Here is a 26,446-nt window from a genome sequence, read left to right on the forward strand (position 1 = left end):
ATTTTTGAGACAGAACTTTGCCACGTGCAACTCAAGGCTATTGTACGTAGTTTTACGTCTAGATCAGATTTCTACGGAGCTCGAGCGGAGCCCTCCACGAGTAGATCATCACCACCACCGGAGCGCCGTCACGCTGCCGGAGAACTCATCTACTTCTCCGTCTTGCTTCCTGGATCAAGAAGGCTGAGATTATCGTCGAGCTGTATGTGTGCTGAACGCGGCGGTGCCGTCCGTTCGGCACTAGATCGGAACGGATCGTGGGACGGACCGCGAGACGGTTCGTGGGACGGATCGTGGGGCAGTTCGAGGGACGGATCGTGAACACGTTCCACTACATCAACCACATTTATTAACGCTTCCCGCTGAGAGATCTACAAGGGTACGTAGATCTAATCTCGTCTCGTAGATGGACATCACCATGATAGGTCCTCGTGTGCGTAGGATTTTTTTCCCATGCAACGTTCACCAACAGTGGTATCATGAGCTAGGTTCATGCGTAGATGTTATCTCGAGTAGAAAACAAAAGGTTTTGTGGGCGTTTATGTTCGATTTGCTGCCCTCCTTAGTATTTTCTCGATTCGGCGGTATTGTTGAATTGAAGTGGCCCGGACCGACATAACTCGTACGCTTACGAGAGACTGGTTTCATCGATTGACATGCAACCTCGTTGCATAAAGATGATTGGCGGGTGTCGGTTTCTTCAACTTTAGTTGAATTAGTTTTGACCAAGGCGGTCCTTGGAGATGTTAGATAGCAATTTGCACATCTCCGTTGTGGTTTTTGCGTAAGTAAGATGCGATCATACTAGATACCCATAGCAGCCATGTAAAACATGCAACAACAAATTAGAGGACGTCTAACTTCTTTTTGCAGGGTATGCTTGTGATATGATATGGCCAATGACGTGATGTGATATATTGGATGTATGAGATGATCATGTTGTAATAGTTAATATCGACTTGCACGTCGATGCTACGGCAACCGGCAGGAGCCATAGGGTTGTCTTTAAACTAACGTTTGTGTTTGCAGATGCGTTTACTATATTGCTAGGTCGTAGCTTTAGTAGTAATAGCATAGATAGCACGACAACCTCGATGGTGACACGTTGATGGAGATCATGATGATGGAGATCGTGGTGTGGTGCCGGTGACAAGAAGATCATGCCGGTTCTTAAGTGAAGGGGATCAAGAAGCACAAGATGATGGCCATATCATTTCACTTATGAATTTCATGTGAAGTTAATCCTTTTATGCACCTTATCTTGCTTAGAACGACGGTAGCATTATAAGGTAATCTCTCACTAAAATTTCAAGATGAAATTGTGTTCTCCCGGACTGTGCACCGTTGCGACAGTTCGTCGTTTCGAGACACCACGTGATGATCGGGTGTGATAGACTCAATGTTCACATACAACGGGTGCAAAAGAGTTGCACATGCGGAATGATGTCCCGCAAGCATATGGTATCGCAGCAGTTTTCGAGGATAGAGTATTCAACCCAAATATATTGATTCGCTCACAAGGGGAAGCTAAAGGATATTCTCAAGTATTAGCAACTGAGTTGTCAATTCAACCACACCTGAAAGATTAGTGTCTGCAAGCAAAGCATTAGCAGCAAGGTAGTATGATAGCAACGGCACCAGAAAAAGCTTTGACAATTCCCAGCAATGGCGCCAGAAAAAGCCTTGTTGACGGGATGTTAGCGCCAACAAAGTCTTGCAACAAGTAACAGCAGAGTATCAAGGAACAGTAGTAGTAGCAGCAACAAAGTAACAAGTAACAGCAGTAGCAACAACAGCAAAGTGACAGCAGCAGCAAAGTGGCCCAATCCCTCTTGTAGCAAGGGACAAGTCTAGGCAAAGTAACGTAGCGAGGACCAGTAGTAAAAGACTCGTAGGCAGTGGATCGGTGATGGATGAGTATGACAGATGTGATTCATCATGTAACAGCTATAACATGGAGAGATATGTAACTAGCTCCCGTTCATCAATCTAATGTACGTATGTATTCCATATGTAGTCATACGTGCTTAGGGAAAAGAACATGCATGACATCTATTGTCCATCCCTCCCGTGGCAGTAGGGTCCTAATGGAAACTATGGGATATTAAGGTTCTCCTTTTAATAAAGAACCGGACCAACGCGTTAACACGCGGTGAATACATGAACTCCTCATACTATGGTCTTCTCCGGGAATGGTTCCGGCTATTGTCACTTCGGGGTTGCCGGGTCATAACACATAGTAGGTGACTACAACTTGCAAGATAGGATATAAAACACACATATATTGGCGACAACATAATAGGTTCAGATCTGAAATCATGGCACTCGGGCCCTAGTGACAAGCATTAAGCATAGCCAAGTAGTAGCAACATCAATCTAGAACATAGTGGATACTAGGGATCAATCCCCGTCAAAAACTAACTCGATTATATGATAGATCTCATCCAACTCATCACCGTCCAGCAAGCCTACGATGAGATTACTCATGAACGATGAAGAGCATCATGGAATTGTCGATGGAGAAAGGTTGATGATGACGATGGCGACGATTTCCCCTCTCCGGAGCCCGAAACAGACTCCAGATCTGCCCTCCAGATGAAGAACAGGATGTGGCGGCGCCTCCGTATTGCAAAACGCGATGAAACCTTCTCTTTAATTTTTTTTCCAGGCGAAACGGAAGATATAGAACTGAGATTAGGGGCGGTGGTGCCACGTGGGCCCCACAAGCCTGCATGGCGTGACCCTTGGGGGTGGTCGCGGCCTGTGGGCTTGTGGCCCACTCGCACGCCCCCTCACGTGGATCTTTGCGCAGGTATTTTTCTTTTATTCCAGAAAAATCTCCGTAAATTTTTAGGACATTCCGAGAACTTTTATTTCTACACAAAAACAACAGCATGGCAATTCTGCTGAAAACAGCGTCAGTCCGGGTTAGTTCCATTCAAATCATGCAAATTAGAGTCCAAAACAAGGGCAAAAGATTTCGGAAAAGTAGATACGACGGAGACGTATCAACTGCCCCAAGCTTAAAGTCTTGCTTGTCTTCAAGCAACTCAGTTGACAAACTAAGAGAGACAAAAGAAAAACTTTGACGAACTCTGTTTGATCTTGTTGTTGCAACTATGTTTAACTCATAACCAGAATTTCAGCAACATCACAAGCAAACCACATAAACAAATGACATCTAGGTCTCATGATAACTCATATCAATGGCATAATCAACTAGCGAGCAAATAATAATAAGACTCAAATGTCAACACTTCAATCAAAACAACATGAAGCAGTACGAATAGATGGTATCTCGCTAGCTCTTTCTCAGACCGCAAAACATAAATGCAGAGCACCTCAAAAGACCAAGGGCTGACTAAACATTGTAATTTATGGCAATGAAGATCCAGTCATAGTCATACTCAACACAGTTAAAGGCAAAGCATAAAAATGATAGAGGTGCTCTCTAATTGGTGCTTTTGTAAGAGGAGGATGACTCAACAGGAACATAAATAGACAGCCCTTCGCAGAGGGAACATTGATTTGGAGAGGTGCCAGAGCTCAAGCTTTGGAAACAGAGATAATAATTTTGGGTGGCATGCTTTCATTGTCAACGCAATGACTAAGAGTTCTCAACATCTTCCATGCTACACATGCTATAGGCGGTTCCCAAACAGAAAAGTAAAGTTTTGACTCCCCCACCACCAATCAATCAACTCCACGGCTAGCCGAATCCTCGAGTACCGTCCATACCAACATCAATCCTGGGGGAGTTTTGTTTGCAATTATCTTTTCGATTTGAGCATGGAACTGGGAATTCCAATTACCGGCCCCTTTCTCGTGAATGATAGTGAATAAACACATATCGAGGATAACACGCCTAGCATGGAAGATACCAATAGCCCCCTGTCACCACATGAGCGGTTCGAGCATGCAAAATAGATTATTTCTTGAAGGTTTAGAGAGTGGCACATACAAATTTACTTGGAACGGCAGGTAGATACCACACATAGGTAGGTATGGTGGACTCATATGGCACAACTTTGGGTTTATGGAGGTGGATGCACAAGCAGTATTCCCGCTTAGTACAAGCGAAGGCTAGCAAAAGCTGGGAAGCGAACAACTAGAGAGCGACAACAGTCATCAAAATGCATTGAGAGAAACTAACATTGAGTGGAAGCATGAGTAGGACATAAATCACCATGAACATAAACATCATAGAGGCTATGCTGATTTTGTTTCAACTACATGCGTGAACATGCGCCAAGTCAAGCCACTTGAAACATTCAAAGGAGGATACCATCCTATCATACTACATCATAGTCATCTCAACATTCATGTTGGCAACCAAGACAAACCATTATAAGCTCCTAGCTAAATAAGCATGGCATAAGCAACTATGATCTCTAAGTTGTGATTGCAAACATGTTTCTCTCACAACAAAGCTGAATTAGGCATGATGAGCTAGTCATATTTACAAAAACAAAATAGACCAAGTTCATACCAGCTTTTTCAGGCTTAGTCACTTCATCATATATCGTCATTATTGCCTTTCACTTGCACGACTGAACGATGTGAACAATAATAAGTGTGCTCGTGCATTGGACTAAAGCTGGAATCTGTAGGCAAACACAAAGGAGAAGACAAAGTAATATGGCTCTTTGAAAGCTAAGCAGGTATGCATGCAAGAGCCACTAAACATTGTAACCAATATCTTCTACCTTGACCCAAAGAAAAAGAAAACTATCTACACGGAAAAACTCCCAACAAGCAAAATAAGAAAAGAAAATATTTTTGGGTTTTTCTCAAACTAGACAAACACATGAAAAGAAAACGAGAAAAATAAAATAAAACTAGCATGGATGATACAGTGGCAAAGTGTGAACACCGGCTAACAAAGTGAAAGCATAAGCAAGAATGAAAAGTCGGTGAGAACACATACTCCCCCAAGCTTAGGCTTTTGGCCTAACTTGGTATACTCCCAAGGAGGGAAATAACCAGCTCCTAGGTACTCCGGAGTGGACTGCGGATGCCACTGCTGTGTGAGCTCCTCTGGCTCCCACTGATAAACCGGCGTGTGGTACTCGACTGGCGGCTCGGGCATGGGCATCTGTGGTTGGGCCAAGCCCCAATATGCGTAGATGTCCGAGGGCATGATAGTGTACCTGCCTGCATGAAGATTGAACAAAGAAGGAGCAGGCAAAGTAATAGTCTCACGAGTACCCTGACTAAATACCAGGTTATAAATCATCCTTCCACCTATATCTCTATCAAGATAGTCATGGCGAACCGTGCTATCGTAATCTAGATATCTCTCGGGAAGAAGAATCTCTTCTTCCTCCTCCAGTCTAATAGGTATCTCAAAGTGTCTGGCAAGACGAGTAGCGTAGATACCTCCATAGACAACACCCTTAGAACGGTTCAGGTTCAACCGTTGAGCTACTATAGCGCCCAAGCTATAAGTTTTATCGTTATAAAGAGCTTCGTGCAAGACCGCAAGATCTGGGGAACTAAGTGACCCAGCTTTCCCACGACCAATCAAAACTTTTCCCACAAATAGTGAGAAGTACCTGTCACGCCCAAGATGCGACCCTATCCTCAATTTGGCACGAAGGCCTCGTCAGGGATAGAAGTTCATCTCGTCGTGTCGCAAGAATAGATATCGTTACAAGTACATGTACTGGAAAGAAGAGGTATATAACAGAGTTGGCTTACACTCGCCACAAGCTACATCAGAGTCACATCAGTAAATTACATATTCATCAAGAGAAAGAGCAGGGTCCGACTACGGAAGAAAACAAACGTGAAAATAAGAACGACGTCCATCCTTGCTATCCCAGGCTGCCGGCCTGGAACCCATCCTAGATCGATGAAGAAAAATAAGAAGAAGCAACTCCAAATGAACAATCAACGCGCTCGCGTCAAGTACCTGTACCTGCAACTGGTGTTGTAGTAAACTGTGAGCCACATGGGACTCAGCAATCTCATTTCCAAAGGTATCAAGACTAGCAAAGCTTACTGGGTGAGGTATGGTTAAGTGGTGAGGTTGCAGCAGCGGCTAAGTATATATGAGGTGGCTAAACTTACGAGTACAAGAAATAAGAGGGGGAAGATCTACGCATAACGTACGTTACTACTGATGATCAAATGAATGATCCTGAACACCTACCCACGTCAGACATAACCCCACCGTGTCCTCGATCGAAGAAGGAACTCACGAAAGAGACAGTCACGGTTACGCACACAGTTGGCAAGTTTTAATTAAGTTAACTTCAGGTTATCTAGAACCAGTGTTAAACAAAGTTTCCACGTTGCCACATAACCGCGGGCACGGCTTTTCGAAAAGATTTAACCCTGCAGGGGTGCTCCAACTAGTCCATCACAAATTACCACAAGCCGCATAGAAATCCTCAATCACGAAGCTCGCGATCTCGTCGGATTCCCTAGTGGAAAACCTCAACTCTGAGAGTACCCAAAGCATCACCGGAGTCCCGATGCACAAGATATTTCGTCAAAGGTAAAACTAATCCAGCAAGGCCGCCCGACGTGTCGACGATCCCGATAGGAGTCGCGTACCTCGTTCTCAGGACACGACGGATGAGCGATGGTTACCACGCCAAACGCCGAGTTGTCCTGGGTAGCGTTAATAAGCTTCTTTATTTTGGACCAACACTCATGAGGAGCACTGGCCCAGGGGTTGATTAAATTATCCTCGGGGTCCGGAAAGTCCCTATGCAATTTTATTAGATGATTAGGAAAATGTAGTACCAATGTTGGGCCTTGCCAGACCAGCTTTAATCTAAAACGAATTATCAAGGGGGTCCCCATAACAACCCCGATCGTGTTAGGAGCGCTCAATTATGGAACATAACACCGGTAGCCAGAAAATATGGGGGCAAAGGTGGAACAAAACACCAGGCTAGAAAGGCCGAGCCTTCCACCTTTTACCAAGTATATAGGTGCATTAAATTAAATACCATTTAAATATGGTGATATAACAAGGAACCCATGTTTTCACATGTAAGCAACTGCACCTGCAACTAGCAACGCTAACACAGTGTTAAGCAAGCAGTAACATAGCCAATCAGTGGTTTGCTAGGTTGAACATGTTGATGGTTTTCATGGTATTGTTGGGAGGCTCATATTTAACATGTGGTAGGCAACGAGACATAATCGATAGCATCAAAATAACTAGCATGGCAATGATAGTAATGGTATCTAGGGAAATGGTCATCTTGCCTGAGATCCCGCTTGGAAGAAGAATGCCTTCGTGAAGCAGACGAACCGACGTAGTCGAACGGGTCCTTACAATCCGGCACGCTGCGGAACTCTAACGAGACGAAGCAAACCGGAAACACAAATCAACACACGGAATGCACCACATAAAGCACAACATATGATGCACGAGCAGCTGCATACATACAAGTCACGGCATGACAATTCACATAATCAAACACTACACATTAAGTGAAGTTCAATATGCAACGAGTTGCATATTGATGAAACTCCACGTTAATTATTTAGTTCTATCCCGATTAGATACACGACAATATTAATTGTGGTTAAACATGGCAAGAGGTGAAACATAATTAAACTACCTATCTAGGCATTTTAAATGAGGTCGGAAATGACATATAGCACCTCCGAGACGACCTCACATGTTAATTTACAATTCTGTCCAGATCTGAACTAACACATTTAATTAGTTGTTAAACAGCAAAACAAATAGGTTCACGTGATTCTACGCGTCAAGACAAGCAATTTACACATAGAGAACATCTCCAACGGAGCTACGAATCAAAAGTTACAAGCACCGCAAGATATGATGGCATGAATGCAATATGTGTGCAATGATGGTCACAAGCACTTCAAAACATACAACCAGCAAGAAAAAATGAAACTACACGAGATTCTAAGAAAGTTTCATGTAGGACACGATCAAAACGGAGCTACAGTTCAAAAACTACGAGCAAAACAAGAAATCACTACAAACTGCCAAAATCAGCCACATAGCATTTTCTACGCCCCACAACTACGGGCTACACAACTCCGATAAACTCAAGCAAGGCATGACACGAACGAGGGCAAGAAGCACTACTACAAACAACTAACAACAACTAGCATGGCATCATGGAACACTAGGAAAAGAAGACACAAAATGGCATCCCACCTCATGAAAATGCAGTTTTCGATCTGAAGCCATATTGAAAGCAGAAAAATCATAAGCTACATGTCTCCAAATGGCATGAAAATTCACAGCATGCTAGAGAATCACAAGGGCTACAACTTACTCCATTGGACCAACCTCAAAAGAGCTACAGATCAAAAATTAGAAGCAAGACAAGACAGTAACAAAATATAACAGATTCCAGACTTCGAAATATTTCAGCTCCACCAAATCAGCACTATTTCTAGCAACTTGAGAGCAATCAAACCACACCTAAACATGCATTTATATTGCAACCAAAAATACCGGGGGCTAGACAAAACATCAAAGAACAACTCCCTAGTTGACAACTCCTTCAAACGAGGCACATAATAAATCCTACGAAATAAACAAAAGGGCATCACGGCAAAATATCGCGCGAACTAACTTGCTCTAATGCTAAAACTAATTGCACAGAAAAATCCCATGGATTTTTCTACCCCGAAAACATATAAAATATGTGCGGTTGCACAACAAAATAATGCCACACATAAATGCCAAATAAAGACCTAAACACGGAAAAATAATCTAGCGGCAAATCCCTACACGCAAAAATATGAATGACTACTCTAAAATACATGGAAATTAGGTTCCTAAAACATGGGCATTTTATCTAAGGCACTCGAGCTATTCGGGCACGCACAAAAAATAACTACGGGACGTTCCCTCTTGGGACAGCACGCTAAAGTAGATCAAACAAATATGCAAGTTAAATATTCGGATTCTACGCAAAATTCTACACCAAATACATATGCTACACGTCGCGAACCGTTACACGATTTAAAAGTTACGGGGGGTTTATATCATCGTCTAATTCCTGGAATATAACTAAATTCCGAAAAAACTCCAAATAAATCTATTGGGCTGAACAGTGGTGCAACAATATTAAAATGCACGCGGGCGGGGGATAGCGGCAAGGAGTGGCTCACCTGCGTCGCGCTTGGGCCGACGGGCTTGCAAGCTGGGCCGACCGCGGAGGCAGGCCGTGAACCTAGCCTCAGGCTGGCGACGCGCGATCTGGGCCTCGGAGTGGGCCGCTGCTGGCGTGAGAGGCCGACCTGGCGACGGGCCGCAGGTCTGCGGCGCTCGCCGTCCTCGATCGGCTGCACCTCCCAACGGCGCGGCTGACGTCTCCAGTAGGATCCGACGACGCTGAGGGCTGACCGATTCCCGGTGGTGGGGGGACCGAGGCGGAGCTGGGTGAGCAGATCGGCGGCGCTGCACGAGGGGAGCACCGGCCCGATCTGGCGATTGCAGCAGCAGGCGCAAGGCGCCGGGGAATCTCCGGCCGATGGGCGAGGTGAGCGGCTACGGCGGCAGCTGTCGGCGGCGGAAGGCGGCCGGGACGACGCGGGGCCGAGGGGGGCGCTGAGGCGGCTGACACGAGCAGGACCGGCGGGGACCAGCGGCGGCGGTGCCTCGGCTCGGCGGTGGCTGGTGCTGTGGGGGATCTCGGGCCCAGATGGGCTCGGGTGGGCCCAACACGGGCTCCACGGGCCCGTCGGCTGGAGGTGGGAGGAGAGAGCAGGTGGGAGGCGGCTAGGGTTTCATGGGTTGCACGGATTTCGAGGGAGAGAGAGGGGGCTGTCTAAAAATTAGAAGGGGTCTATTTATAGACAAAGGGGGGGGGCTAGGTTAAGCGAAACTTCGACCCGGATCCAACCGTGCGGTCGGATTCAGACGATTCCGCACGCGGGAATGGGTACGTGGCCGTGTAGGGTGGTTTACCGGAGACGAGTGGGAGAATGGGCGGCGCGGCAATAAATTTTAAAACACTGACAGACTTCCGACGGTAGACCGAATGCGGTGCCACTACGGTCGACCGCTTGGGTACCAGACGGTCTCCGATCGCGACGAAATTCGACAGGCGGCCTAGCTATATCTAATCACGATCGCATGCCAAGTTTCACCCCGATCAGAGAAAGTTTTACGCACAGTTTTAAAAACAGGGATTTGACGATGTCGCGGGCGCGTGCGAGTGCGGTCGGGCTCAGAACGGACAGCGACGAGAACCAGCAACTAACAACGGACGCAAGTTTGAAAACTGGCGGCAACGGAGATGCCGATGCAATGCAGATGATGCGCTTGATGCGATGATGATGCGACAAAAGAAAATAGACACACGACGAAAATGGAATAGAAGGGGAATCTTCTGAAACGTCGGCACGGGGCTGTCACAGTACCGTAGCACGGGAAAATGAATGCTAGCAGCTCTAGCACAGGACACTCCTCTCTCCTCTCCTACAACAATTGTACCGATGAAAGCTTCCAAGTTCCGTGGACGAGGTTCATGAATATCCCCAACATAAGATAATTTGCAAACATTGCAAAAATCCTGGAGTGACATGCGTTGGGGGACATCATAAAGTTTAAACTCAACCATAGGAGGATTCTTCCTCGGATAGAAGTTAAAGCTTTGTACGAAGATATTAGTGAGGAGGAGGTATTGCGGACACTTCAACGAAGGCGGTAAGGCCTGCGTTTTCCACCAAGTGATAAAAGTCCTCATAAATTCCAGTGGCACGTAAGAACACGTCGCTTGGCCACTCGCACGCTCGAACTTCCGTGACTCGAGGGACAAGAAACTTGGGCTTCTTCTCACTCCCATCATCCTTGGGATCACGGCTTGACGAGCCTCTGAAGAACCTACTCATCTTTTCCCTTTCTATCTCTGAAATTTTCTGAAATTTTTAGTGATTCTAAGGGAAGGTGAATAAGGCTCAACGAAACTTGTAGCAACTACTCCAACAAGTGCCTAGAGGCCATATTGCGCACTAAAACTACTTGGGACCAGCTAAAATCAGCATGCAAAGCTCAAGAACATGGTTACCAAGGCAGCAAAAATACGTGGAGTATAAGGCACTAGAGCAAAAACTAATTAAACCAATGGATGAGTCACTTACCAAGGAGTAATTTCCCCAAAACATTTCGGAGAACGGCGATTTGAGCAAAGAGATCGAAAATCCCAGCAAGAGGAGCAAGAACACGGGTTTGAGCTGCGAAACGATTTTTTCTGGAGGTAGGAGAAGCGGATGAGAGAAAGAATGAGTGGAGGGGGTGCCTGTGGGCCCCACAAGCCTGGGTGGTGTGGCCAGGGGTGGTGCCCGTGCCCCTAGGGCATGTGGCCCACTCGTGTGGCCCCCAGAAAGACCCTTTGTCCCAGTATTTTTCAAAAAATCTAGAAAAAATCATACTTGATTTTCACAACGTTCGGAGAACTTTTATTTTTGGGGTACTTTTCCACCGGACTCTAAGACAGGAAACAAGGAAAGCTAAACTAAACCTATCATTTTTCTTCTAAGCAACCTAAAGTGAAAGCTTGGAACAGAGGTTTGTGACTCCTTGATTCATCCATCTCATGGTCATCGAAAGAAATCCATCAATGAGGTTGATCAAATCCCCTCGACAAAACTTCTCGAATCGCAAAAGAGAACGGAGAATTTTCAAATAGTCACTAGGTCACCTCAATGGGGATATGTATCTCCCGAACAAGCAAATCATACTTCATCTTGACGCGAGGAATAGGGAATTCAAAGCTCCCAATAAGAATCGATGAAGTTTTTTCGATAGCATTGATGCAATGTACTCGATATTGTTTCTTCGGAAAGTGCACCGTATGCTCATTACCGTTGACATGGAAAGTGAAATTGCCTTTGTTGCAATCGATAACAGCCCCTGTAGTGTTTAAAAAGAGACCATATTACACATCAAAACTACTTGGGACCAGCTAGAATCAGCATGCAAAGCTCAAGAACATGGTCACCAAGACAAAAAAAATACGCGGAGTATAAGGCACTAGAGCAAAAACTAATTGGACCAATGGAGGAGTCACTTACCAAGGAGTAATTTCCCCAAAACAGTTCAGAGCATGGTGATTTGAGCAAAGAGATTGAAAATCCCAGCAAGAGGAGCAAGAACACGGGTTTGAGCTGCGAAACAATTTTTTCTGGAGGTAGGAGAACAGGATGGGAGCATGAATGAGTCGAGGGGGTGCCTGTGGGCCCCACAAGCCTGGGTGGTGCGACAAGGAGGGGTGCCCGCGCCCCTAGGTCTTGTGGCCCACTGGTGTGGCCGCCAGACAGACTCTTTGTCCCAGAATTTTTCAAATATTCCAGAAAAAATCATACTTGATTTTCACAGCGTTCGGAGAACTTTGATTTTCGGGGTACTTTTCTACGGGACGCTAAAAGAGAAAACAGGGAAAACTAAACTAAATCTATCATTTTTCTTCTAAGCAACCTAAAGTGAAAGCTTGGAACACAGGTTTTTGACTTCTTGATTCATCCATCTCATGGTCATCGAGAGAAATCCGTCAGTGAGGTTGATCAAATCCCCTGGACAAAACTTTTTTGAATCGCAAAAAGAGAATGGAAAATTCTCTTATAGTCACTAGGTCACCTCAATGGGGGTATGTATTTCCTCAACAAACAAATCATACTTCATCTTGACATGAGGAATAGGGCATTCAAAGCTCCCAATAAGAATCGATGAAGTTTTTTCGATAGCATTGATGCAATGTACTCGATAGTGTTTCTTTGGAAAGTGCACCGTATGCTCATTACCGTTGACATGGAAAGTGACATTGCCATTATTGCAACCTATAACAGCCCATGCAGTGTTTAAAAGGGGTCTTCCGAGGATGACAGCCATGGCACCGTCCTTAGGAATATCCAAGATAACAAAGTCTGTTAAGATAGTGGTGTTAGCAACCACAACAGGCACATCCTCGCAAATGCCGATAGGGAAAGCAGTTGATTTGTCGGCCATTTGCAGAGAGATTTGAGTGGGTGTCAACTTATCCAGTTCAAGTCTACGATAAAGAGAGAGAGGCATAACACTAAGACCGGCTCCAAGCTCGCACAACGCAGTTCTAACGTAGTTGCCTTTCACGGAGCAAGGTATAGTGGGCACACCGGGATCACCTAGTTTCTTCGGAGTTCCACCCTTGAAAGTGTAATTAGCGAGCACGGCGGAGATCTCAAGATCAGGTATCCTCCTCTTATTAGTCACAATATATTTCATGTACTTAGCATATCAGTCAAACGCATCTGTAGAAAGACAGGTCTGATCATTTCAACGAAGCGCTCAAAATCCTCATCATCCTTTTTCTTGGATGGTTTGGGAGGAAAGGGCATAGGTTTCTGAGCCCATGGCTCCCTTTCTTTACCGTGCTTCCTAGCAGCGAAGTAATTCTTATCGTATCTCTTAGTCTTAGGCTGTGGGGTATCAAGATCAACAGTAGGTTCAATCTCCACATCCTTTTCATTGCTAGGTTGAGCATCTTCATGAACATCACTATTGATATTATCATTAGGCTCATGTTCATCACCAGATTGTATCTCAGCATCAGAGACAGACTCTCAGGTGTGGCAGCAACAGGGTTGCTAGCGTGCAGGTTCCTATCATCTTTCTTCTTCTTTCTAGGGTGACTAGGTGCATTAGTGCTAACTCCTTGAGAATCTTGTTCAATTTTCTTCGGATGACCCTCAGGATACAGAGGTTCCTGGGTCATTCTACCGCCTCTAGTAACGACTCTGACGGTATTGTCATTCAACTCATTGAGCAAGTCATTCTGAGGTTTAAGTACTTGTTCTACGTCAGTAGTAACCATAGAGGCATGTTTACTCAGCAATTTAAGATCATTGACATTTCTGTCCACACAAGCACTCAAATGACTAAGCATACGAGCATTCTGTTCCAATTGTCTGCTAACATAATCATTGAAACTCTGTTGTTTGACAATGAAGTTATCAAATTCATCCAAGCATAAGCTAGCAAGTTTATCAAGAGGAATATAAATCTCATCAAACCTACGCAGAGAATTTACTTCTACTACCTGTATCGGGTTATCGAGACCATGGATCTCTTCGATAGGTGGTAGATTTTTGACATCTTCAGATTTAATGCCTTTCTCTCGCATAGATTTCTTGTCTTCTTGCATATCTTCAGGACTGAGGAATAGAATACCTATTTTCTTCGGAGTTGGCTTAGGAGGTGGTTCGGGAATAGTCCAAGCATTCTCATTGCACAAGATGTTGTTCAACAGAATCTCAGCTTGTTCTACGGTTCGTTCCCTAAAAACACTACCGGCACAACTATCTAGGTGGTCTTTGGAAGCATCGGTAAGTCCATTATAGAAGATATCAAGTATTTCGTTCTTCTCAAGAGGGTGATCAGGCAAAGCATTCAGTAGCTGGATGAGCCTCCCCCAAGCTTGTGGGAGACTCTCTTCTTCAGCTTGAGCAAAGTTGTATATTTCCTGCAAGGCAGCTTGCTTCTTATTGGCAGGGAAATATTTTTCAGAGAAGTAGTATACCATATCCTGGGGGTTACGCACACAACCAGGGGCAAGAGAAGTGAACCAGGTCTTAGCATCATCCTTTAGCGAGAAAGGAAACAGCCTGAGCATATAGTAGTGGCGGATCTTTTCCTCACTAGTGAATAGGGTAGCTATATCGTGCAGTTTGGTAAGATGGGCTACAACCTTTTCAGACTCATAACCGTGAAAGGGATCAGATTCGACCATAGTGATTAACTCAGGGTCGACAGAGAATTCATAATCCTTATCGGTCACAAAGGTAGGTGAAGTGGCAAATTTGGGTCGTATTTCATCCTATCGTTCGGAGATTTTTCTTTCCACTTGCGCAGAAATTTCTCAACATCATAGCTATCCTTACACGCAAGAAAATCCTCAGCTATCTCTCCCTACATAACATAGCGCGTATCAGGCATAACAGGCAATTCAGGCATAGTAGCACGTTCTACTTCAATAGTATCAGCAGTTTCAGAAGTATCATCACATCTAGGAGCAACTCTAGCAATATGTGCATCAAGGTCACCAAGTGGCAAAGCAGTATCTAGCATAGCATCATCAGGCATAGTATCTAGCATCGCATCATCATAAGCATAATGGGCAGCAGAAGTAGCATCTTCAAGCACAGGCGACATATCAAGATTTCTAGCAGGAGGCGAAGTCGCAAACTTACTCAAAACTGAAGGTGAATCAAGTGCAGAGCTAGATGGAAGTTCCTTACCTCTTCTCATAGTTGAAGGCAAGATTTCAGTTCTTGGATCTTTCGAATTCCTCATAGTGATCAGCACACGTCAATCCCAAGTGACTCAGAGAATATAGTTGTGATTACCCAGCAACGGCGCCTCAAAAAGCCTTGATGTCCCACAAGCGTATGGGATCGCAGCAGTTTTCGAGGGTAGAGTATTCAACCCAATTTATTGATTCTCTCACAAGGGGAAGCTAATGGATATTCTCAAGTATTAGCAGCTGAGTTGTCAATTCAACCACGCCTGAAATATTAGTGTCTGCAGGCAAAGTATCAGCAGCAAGGTAGTATGATAGCAACGGCACGAGAAAAAGCTTTGACAATGCCCTGCAATGGCGCCAGAAAAAGCCTTGTTGACAGGATGTTAGCGCCAACAAAGTCTTGCAACAAGTAAGAACGGAGAAGCAAGGAACAGTAGTAGCAGTAGCAACAAAGTAACAAGTAACAGATGTAGCAACAGCAGCAAAGTGACAGCAACAGCAAAGTGGCCCAATCCCTCTTGTAGCAAGGGACAAGCCTAGGGAAAGTAACATAGCGAGGACCAGTAGTAAAAGCCTCGTAGGCAGTGGATCGGTGATGGATGAGTATGACGGATGTGATTCATCATGTAACAACTATAACACGGAGAACTAACTCCTGTTCATCAATCTAATGTAGGCATGTATTCCGTATGTGGTCATACGTGCTTAGGGAAAAGAACTTGCATGACATCCATTGTCCATCCCTCCTGTGGCAGCGGGGTCCTAATGGAAACTACGGGATATTAAGGTTCTCCTTTTAATAAAGAACCGGACCAACGCATTAACACGCGGTGAATACATGAACTCCTCATACTATGGTCATCTCCGGGAGTGGTTCCGGCTATTGTCACTCCGGGGTTGCCGAGTCATAACACATAGTAGGTGACTGATACGTCTCCAACGTATCTACTTTTCCAAACTCTTTTTCCCTTGTTTTGGACTATAATTTGCATGATTTGAATGGAACTAACCTGGACTAACGCTGTTTTCAGCAAAATTGCCTTGGTGTTATTTTTGTGCAGAAATCAAAGTTCTGCAAACGTCCTCAAAATTTACGGGGAGCAGTTTTGGAAAATATCAAAAATATCTGCGCAAGTTCCACCTCAGGGGGTGGGCCAGTGGGCCACAAGCCCCTGTTCTGCCACCACTCCCCTGGTGGCGGTGGGCAGGCTTGTGGGTCCCACAGGCACCTGCCGCCCCCAACTCCAGCTCTATAAGTCGCCTTTCATCCCAGAAAAAATAAAAGAGAAGTTTTCGTCGCGTTTTCGATATGGTTGCGCCGCCACCTGCTGTTCTTCATCTGGAGGGCAGATCTGGAGTCCGTCTTGGGCTCCGGAGAGGGGAAATCGTCGCCATCGTCATCATCAACCTTCTTCCCTCTCCAATTCCATGAAGCTCTTCGTCGTTCGTGAATAATCTATTCGTAGGCTCGCTGGGCGGTGATGAGTAGGATGAGATCTATCATGTAATCGAGTCAGTTTTGACGGGGATTGATCCCTAGTATGCACTATGTTCTTAGATAGATGTTGCTACTACTTTGCCACGCTTAATGCTTGTCACTAGGGCCCGAGTGCCATGATTTCAGATCTGAAATTATTATGTTGTCACCAATATATGTGTGTTTTAGATCCAATCTTGCAAGTTGTAGTTACCTACTATGTGTTATGATCCGACAACCCCGGAGGGATGGACAATAGATGTCATGCAAGTTCTTTTCCCTAAGCACGTATGACGAGACACCGAATGCATGCCTACATCACGTTGACGAACGGGAGCTAGCCACATATCTCTCCATGTTATAGCTATTGCATGATGAATATCATCCAAACAAATCACCTACCCATTGCCTACAAGTTTGTCCTACTGTTGCTACTGTTGTTACTTGTCTTGCTCTGCTGCTGCTGCTACTCTTGTTGCTACTTCTGTTACTTGTCTTGATCTGCTGCTGCTACTACTGTTGCTACTACTGTCGCTTGCTACTGTTGCTACTTGCTACTTCTGTCACTACTGCTGTTCCTTGCCACTGCTATTGCTCGTTACACTGCCGTTACTCGCTACTTTGCTGTTACTACTGTGCTTGCAGATACTAATCTTTCAGGTGTGGTTGAATCTGACAAATTCAGCTGCTAATACTCGAGAGTATCCTCTCACCTCTTGTGGCTTATTAACAAATTGGGTCGAATACTCTACCCTCGAAAATTTCTACGAACCCACGCGCTGGTGGGCCATCAACAACATTCTTCTAGTCTCATTACTGGGGAGTGCTTTCAGCATTCTTCTGGTGCCGTTGCACGAGAAGGTTTGTTGTCATAAGCATTCGTCTAGCTAACGCTAGATATTGCACGATTAGCATTTTTCTGGCGCCGTTGCCGGGGAGGTATTGCATATTCTCTGAGCACTTGGGATTTATATCTGCTGATCACTATGAAGAATCTGAAGGATCCGAAGACCAAAGTCTTGCCCTCAACTACGAGGGGAGGTAAGGAATTGCCATCTAGCTCTGCACTTGATTCACCATCAGTTATGAGTAAGTTTGCGACATCACCTCCTGCTAGAAATCTTGATATGTCGCCTGGGCTTGATAATGCTTGTGATACTACTGCTAGAGATGCTATGCTTGACACTATGCCTAATGATACTATGCTTGATACTATGCCTGATACTACTAGAGATGCTATGCTTGATACTATGCCTGATACTGCTAGAGATGCTATGCTTGATACTGCTTTGCCTGATGATGCTAGAGATGCTATTTTTCTTGATGATGCTATGCTTGATACTGCTAGAGATACTCCTTTGCCTGATGTTCCACTAGGAGTGTTCCTTGATGCTCATATTGCTAGAGTTACTGCCAATGCTCGTGATGCTTTTGAAACTACCGATACTATTGAGATAGAACCTGCTTTTGCTCCTGTTAGATCTAGCTCTCCTAGATATGAATTGCCTGATATACCTGAGGGTTATGTTATGGAGGGAGAGATAGCTGAGGATTTTCTTGCGTGTAAGGAAGCCTATGACGCTGAGAAATTACTTCTCAAGTGGAAGGAAAAATCTCGTGAAGCTAGGATGAAAAATGACCCGAAGTTTTCCACTTCGCCTATCTTTGTCACCGATAAGGATTATGAATTCTCTGTCGACCTTGAGATAATCTCTCTAGTCGGATCTGATCGTTTTCACGGTTATGAGTCTGAGACGGTCATAGCCCATCTTGCCAAACTATCCGAAATAGCCAACCTCTTCACTAATGAGGAGAAGATCCGCCACTACTATATCCTTAGGCTGTTTCCTTTCTCTCTAAAGGATGATGCTAAAACCTGGTTCACCTCTCTTGCTCTTGGATGTGTGCGTAGTCCCTAGGACATGGTCTATTACTTCTATGAGAAATATTTCCCTGCCCATAAGAAGCAAGCTGCCTTGCAGGAAATATACAACTTTGCTCAACTCCAAGAAGAGAGTCTTCCACAAGCTTGGGGGAGGCTCGGCCAGCTACATAATGGTTTGCCTGATCACCCTCTTAAGAAGAACGAGATACTTGATATCCTCTATAACGGACTTACCGATGCTTCTAGGGACTACCTAGATAGTTGTGCCGGTTGTGTTTTTAGGGAACGAACTGTAGAACAAGCTGAGACCCTACTGAATAACCTCTTGATCAACGATAATGCTTGGACTATTCCCGAACCACCTCCTAAGCCAACTCCTAAGAAAAGAGGTATTCTATTCCTCAGTCCCAAAGATATGCAAGAAGCCAAGAAATCTATGCAAGAGAAAGGCATTAGATCTGAAGATGTCAAAAATCTACCACCTATCGAAGAGATCCATGGTCTCGATAACCCGATACAGGTAGTAGAAGTGAATTCTCTGCATAGGTTTGATGAGAGTGATATTCCTTTTGATAAACCTGCTAGCCTATGCTTTGATGAATTTGACAACTTTGTTGCCAAACAATAGAGTTTCAATAATTATGTTAGCAGACATTTGGAACAAAGTACTCGTATGCTTAGCCATTTAAGTGCTTGTGTAGACAGAAATGTCAATCATCTGAAGCTTCTGAGTAAACATGCCTCTATGATTACTACTCAGGTAGAACAAGTACTTAAAGCTCAGAATGACCTGCTCAATGAATTAAATGACAACTCTGTCAGAGTCATTACTAGAGGAGGCAAAATGACTCAAGAAACTTTGTATCCTCAAGGTCATCCTAAGAGAATTGATCAAGATTCTCAAGGAATCAAAGCTGATACACCTAGTCATCCTAAGGAGAAGAAGAAGGATGATAGAAACCTGCACGCCAGTTCACCAAATACTATCACACGTGAAGAACCTAATGATATTTCTGCGTCTGATGCGGAAACACAATCAGGTGATGAATATGAACCTGATGAGAATATGGACAGTGATGTTCGTAATAATGCTCAACCTAGCAATGATGAGGATGTGGAGATTGAACCTACGGTTAATCCTGATAATCCACAACCTAAGAGATACGATAAGAATGACTTCACTGCTAGGAATCATGGTAAAGAAAGAGAGCCATGGGTTCAGAGACCTATGCCCTTTCCTCCTAAACCATCCAAGAAAAAGGATGATGAGGATTTTGAGCGCTTCGTTGAGATAATAAGGCCCGTCTTTCTGCAAATGCGGTTAACTGATATGCTCAAGATGTCTCTGTATGCCAAGTACATGAAAGATATCGTGACTAATAAACGGAAGATACCAGATCTTGAGATCTCCACCATGCTTGCCAACTACACTTTCAAAGGTCGAACTCCTAAGAAACTTGGTGATCCTGGAGTGTCCACTATACCTTGCTCTATTAAAGGAAACTACGTAAGAACTGCCTTATGTGACCTTGGAGCCGGTGTTAGTGTTATGCCGCTCTCCCTTTATCGTAGACTTGAGTTGGATAAGTTGACACCTACTGAAATTTCTCTAGAGATGGCCGACAAATCAACTGCTTTCCCTATCGGCGTTTGTGAGGATGTGCCTGTTGTGGTTGCTAATACCACTATCTTAACAAACTTTGTTATCTTGGATATTCCCGAGGACGATGCCATGGTTATCATCCTCGGAAGACCCTTTTTAAACACTACAGGGGCTGTTATAGATTGCAACAAAGGCAATGTCACTTTCCATGTCAACGGTAATGAGCACACAGTGCACTTTCCGAAGAAACGATATCCAGTACATTGCATCAATGCTATCAAAAAGACTTCGTCGATTCTCATTGGGAGCTTTGAATGCCCTATTCCTCGTGTCAAGATGAAGTATGATTTGCTTGTTGGGGAGATACATATCCCCATTGAGGTGACTTAGTGGCTATTCTAAAATTCTCCGTTTTCTCTTGCAATTCGAGAAGGTTTTGTCATAAGGACTTGATCAATCCCATTGACGGATTTCTTTCGATGACCATGAAACAGATGAATCAGAGAGTCACATACCTCTGTTTTGAGTTTTCTTTTTGTGTTGCTTAGAAGAAAAATAATAGAATTAGTTTAGCTTTTCCTGTTTTCTGTTTTAGCGTCCCGGAGAAAAATACCTTGAAAATAGAAGTTCTCCGATGGTCCTGAAAATTTAGTATGATTTTTTCTGGAATTTTTGAAAATTTCTGGGCCTGAGAGCTGGCTTGGGGGCCTGACCAGTGGGCCATAAGCCCCCCACCGCCACCTACCCCCTGGTGGCGGGGTGCAAGCTTGTGGAGTCCACAGGCACCCCCTCCAATCATTGCAGCTCTCAGCCTCTTCTTCCACCTCTAGAAAAAATTGTTTCGCAGCTCAAACCCGTGTTCTTGCTCATTTGGCTGTGATTTTCGATCTCCTTGCTCAAAGGACCATTCTCCGAACCGTTTTGGGGAAATTACTCCTTGGTAAGTGACTCCTCCATTGGTCCAATTAGTTTTTGCTCTAGTTCTTTATCCTTCGCGAATTCTTGCTACCTTGGTGACCCTGTTCTTGAGCTTGAAAAGTTGATTTTAATTTGTCCCAAGTAGTTTTAGCGTGTGATACGGTCTCTAGGCACTAGTAGGAGTAGTTGCTACAAGGTGTGATGGGTCTTTATTCACTTTTCTCTTGAACTTCAAAAATTTCAGCATAAGGAAATTATGTTCAGGAGGAAGTTTCATGGTGGTTCCTCAAGTAAGAAGGGTCCTCATCTCTCCTTTCGGGAGCCCGAACCTTTTCAACTAAGGGACGCACCGGTGCAACCATGTGAATGGCCTTCCGATGAGTTCATGATCGAAGCAGGCTTCAAGGATGAGTTTGACGCACTTGTCCGCAATGCCGGGTTAGAAGAATTCCTCTCAGATAAATGTGAACAGTATGCTATGCTCACTGCCTCTTTCGTGCATAGATTTAAATTTTTAGCTGGCCGTGAATCATCCATACTGTTTGATCTGTACGATAAATCCTATACCGTGGATCTGGAGGATTTCAATAGGATATGCAAGATCCCCGTTGGGGGTAGTGTTAATGATCCTCCTAAGTCTTCGGTCAGAGACTTTGCCTCCAGTATAACTGTGGGAGAAACCAGAGATATCACGCAAGCCACCATAGGAAGCATCCATTTCCCTGCCTTGCACTACCTTGCCCTCTTCATAGGTAGGTGCATTAACGGCAAGGGTGCACATTGTCACCTATGCGCTTCCGTCCGTAGTATCCTTAAGAGCGCAGTAACATGTGACAGGAGCTTCAATATGGGAGCTATTATAGCAAGGAGGCTGAATAAAAATGCCAGTGAGGGGGATTTCTTTGGTGGAATTTATGATACACGCTTAGCAAATTTTCTTGGGGTGTCCATCCGTCCAGAAGACCCTCCTCTCCGTACAGCCTACCTTGATCGTGTTGCTCTAACACGCTACCAGTTCCTTGAGAGAGATCATGGATCCCTCCTATACCGCTTGATATTTAAACGGCAGCGTGTTTTCCATATTACCCTTCCTGCTCCTGCTTCCTTTGACTTTCAGGTAAAACGAAGATACTACATAACCATAGGAGAGGCAGAGGAGTATGAGAGGGAGGCGACTGCTGCTCGACTTCGTGAGGCATCTATTCAGGCAGTGGCTGCAGCACTCCCATATAACACCAATTATGACTTTGGGTTTCGCGAGGATCATCCATGGGAGTAGACCAAGCTAGGCCAAAAGCCTAAGCTTGGGGGAGTACGTGTTCTCACCGAATTTACATTCATCCTTATGCTTTCGCTTTATTAGCCGGTGTTTACACTTTGCCACTGTATTATCCATGCTAGTTTCTTTTCGTTTTCTTGTTTTCTTGTTTTGTGTCGTTTTGAGAAAATCCAAAAAGATTTTTATTTCTTCTTTTGCTTGTTGGGAGTTTTCCCGTGTAAATAGTTTCTTTTTCTTTGTGTCAAGGTAGAAGATATTGGTTACAATGCTTAGTGGTTCTTACATGCTTACCTGTTTAGCTTTCAAAGAGCCATATTATTTTGTCTTCTCGTTTGTGTTTGCCTGCAGATTCAGCTTAGTCCAATGCGCTTATTATCGTTCTCATCGTTCGATTGTGCAAATGAAAGGCAACAATGATGATATATGATGAAGTGACTGAGACTGAAAAGCTGGTATGAACTCTGTCTATTTTGTTTTTGTAAATATGACTAGATTGTCGACCCAGATTTAGCTTTGTTATGAGAGAACCATGTTTGCAATGACAACTTAGAGATCATAGTTTCTGATGCCATGCTTATTTAGCTGAGAGCTTATAATGGTTTGTCTTGATTGACAACATAGATTTTGAGATGACTGTGATATAGTATGATAGGGTGGTATTCTCCTTTGAATGTTTCAAGTGGCTTGACTTGGCGCATGTTCATGCATGTAGTTGAAACAAAATCAACATAGCCTCTATGATCTTCGTATTCATAGTGATTTATATCCTGTTCATGCTTGCATTCAATGTTGGTCAAACTCATTGCATCTTGATGACCGTTGTCGCTCTCTAGTTGGTCGCTTCCCAGTCTTTTGCTAGCCTTCACTTGTACCAAGCGGAATACTTCTTGTGCATCCACTTCCATAAACCCAAAAGTTTTTCCATGAGAGTCCACCATACCTACCTATTTGCGGTATCTACCTACCGTTCCAAGTAAATTTGTAGGTGCCATTCTCTACACCTTCAAGAAATAATCTGTTTTGCATGCCCGAACCGCTCATGTGGTGACAGGGGGCTATTGGTATCTTCCATGCTAGGAGTGTTATCCTAGACATGTGTTTATTCACAGTCATTCACGAGAAAGGGGCCGGTATTTGGGATGCCCAGTTCCATCCTTAAATCGAAAACATAACTGTAAAAGAAGACTCCCCCCAGATTGATGTTAGTATGGACGGTACCCGAGGATTCGGCTAGCCGTGGAGTGTGATTGATTGGTGGTGGGGAGTTAAAACTTTACTTTTCTGTTTGGGAACCGCCTATAGCATGAGTGGCATGGAAGATATTGAGAACTCTTGGTCATTGCGTTGACAATGAAAGCATGCCACCCAAAATTATTATCTCTGTTTTCAAAGCTTGAGCTCTGGCACCTCTGCAAATCAATGCTCCCCTCTGCGAAGGGCCTGTCTATTTATTTTCCTGTCGAGTCATCATCCTCTTTTATAAGCACCAATTAGAGAGCACCTATGTCATTTTTATGCTTTGCTTTTGATTGATATTGAGTATGACTATGACTGGATCTTCGTTGCTATGAATTACAATGTTTAGTCAGCCCTTGATATTTGAAAGTGCTCTGCATTTATGTTCTGCGGTCTCAGAAAGAGCTAGCGAGATACCACCTATTCATATTGCTTCATGCTTGTTTTGATTGAAGTGTTGGTATTTGAATCTCATTATTATTTACTCGTTAGCTGTTTATGCCATTGATATTAGTTTACCGTGAGACCTTTGTGTCATTTGCTTATGTGGTTAACTTGTGATCTTGCTGAAATTCTGGTTATGAGTTACACATAGTTGCAACAACAAGATCAAACAGATTTTTGTCAAAGTTTTTCTTTCTCTATCAGTTTGTCAACTGAGTTGCTTGAGGATAAACAAGGTTTTAAGCTTGGGGGAGTTGATACGTCTCCAAGATATCTACTTTTCCAAACTCTATTGCTCTTGTTTTGGACTATAATTTGCATGATTTGAATGGAACTAACCTGGACTAACGCTGTTTTCAGCAGAATTGCCTTGGTGTTATTTTTGTGCAGAAATGAAAGTTCTCCAAACGTCCTCAAAATTTATGGGGACCAGTTTTGGAAAATATCAAAAATATCTGCGCCAAGTTCCACCTCAGGGGGTGGGCCAGTGGGCCACAAGCCCCTGCTCCGCCACCACCCCCGGGTGGCGGTGGGCAGGCTTTTGGGGCCCACAGGCACCTGCCGCCCCCAACTCCAGCTCTATAAGTTGCCTTTCGTCCCAGAAAAAATAAAAAGAGAAGTTTTCGTCGCGTTTTTTATACGGAGGTTCCGCCACCTCCCGTTCTTCATCTGGAGGGAAGATCTGGAGTCCGTCTTGGGCTCCGGAGAGGGGAAATCATCGCCATTGTCATCATCAACCTTCCTTCATCGCCAATTCCATGATGCTCTTCACGGTACGTGAGTAATCTCATCGTAGGCTTGCTGGACGGTGACGGTAATCTCGCCATTGTCATCAAGGCACGCGACAACTCTTTAGCACAAAGAACACGGAAGAAATAGCTCAACTCGGCCAATACTAGCCATTCAGCCTCGGGGATATATCCACGCAACATCACCGGCATTGTCCGCTCAAGCCATATGTGCCAATCATGACTCTTGAGCCCAAATTTTTTCATTTTTTCAATGCTCGCTCCCCTTGCTAGATTCGCAGCATACCCATCGGGGAACAACAACTTTTTTGCACCCACAAGAGGATTTCCCTTATTGCTCCCTTCTCAAGATTGTACCAGGAAGGTGGTTTGGACCAATTTTTTCTTCCTTTCGGTTCTCGCATGTTTAGTGATGACCTATCACACAGAGTCTCCTGGTCAACTCTAGCCTTTGTATTATCTTTGCCCTTATCAGTGCCGAAAAATGTGCCAAGAAGGGCCTCGATGATATTCTTTTCAGTGTGCATCATGTCAATGTTGTGTGGAAGTAAGAGGTCTTCGAAGTAGGGGAGATCCCAGATGCATGGCTTGTGGGTCCAGGCGTGTTCCTCATTATAACCCAAGAAAGACCCTGGACGGTTTGGATCAGGCTCCATAGATTTTAACTGTTCATTAATTTGTGCCCCCGTCAACGCAGGTGGTGCAGAGTGTTTGACAACTTTACCTTTCATGAAATTCTTCTTGTCTTTTCTGAATGGATGGTCCATAGGCAAGAACTGTCTATGCAAGTCAAAGCAGGAATACTTCCCACCCGCCGGCAACCAATGAAACTTAAGAGCTGCCTTGCATTGTGGGCATGGGAACCTTCCATGCACACACCAGGCAACGAAAAGCGCAAATGTTGGCAGATCATGCAACGAGTATTGGTACCAAACATACATTTGAAAGTTCTCTTTCTTAGCTGCGTCGTATGTGTTGACCCCATTCACCCAAGCTTCTTTCAAGTCATCCATCAGCGGTTGCATGTACACACTCATATTCTTCCCCGGGTATTTTGGCCCTGGAACTATCAACGTCAGAAATATGTGCTTTCTTTGCATAATGGATGATGGTGGAAGATTGAGGGGAATGACAAATACAGGCCAGCAACTATATTGGGTAGCCGTCATACCAAAAGGATTGAACCCATCGAGGCTGATGGCGATTCGACAATTCCTAGGTTCTTTAGCTTTTTCCTTATGTATACTATCGAATGCCTTCCATGCGTCACCATCTGAAGGGTGTACCAACATCGGAACTCCGTGTTCATCTAATACTTTCCTAATTCCATGTTTGTGCCATGTCATCTGTTTTGCTGTTTCTTCGAGCATGTGAAGTCGTTGAAGTCTTGGTAGGATCGACAGATACCATAGGACACTCACGGGGATTTTGCTTTGCTTCTTCTCACCTTCACCGTTTTCTACCTCAACATATCTGGAGGACTTGCAAAATGGACAATATGTTTCGTCCGCATACTCTTTCCTAAATAAGGCACATCCCTTCTCACAAGCATGTATCTGCTCATACGGCATCTTGAGTGCACTAAGGATTTTGTCTGACTCATATAGGTTTGACGGCATAATATG

This window comes from Hordeum vulgare, chromosome 5H, assembly GCF_904849725.1.
Source record: "Hordeum vulgare subsp. vulgare chromosome 5H, MorexV3_pseudomolecules_assembly, whole genome shotgun sequence".
Lineage (NCBI taxonomy): Eukaryota > Viridiplantae > Streptophyta > Magnoliopsida > Poales > Poaceae > Hordeum > Hordeum vulgare.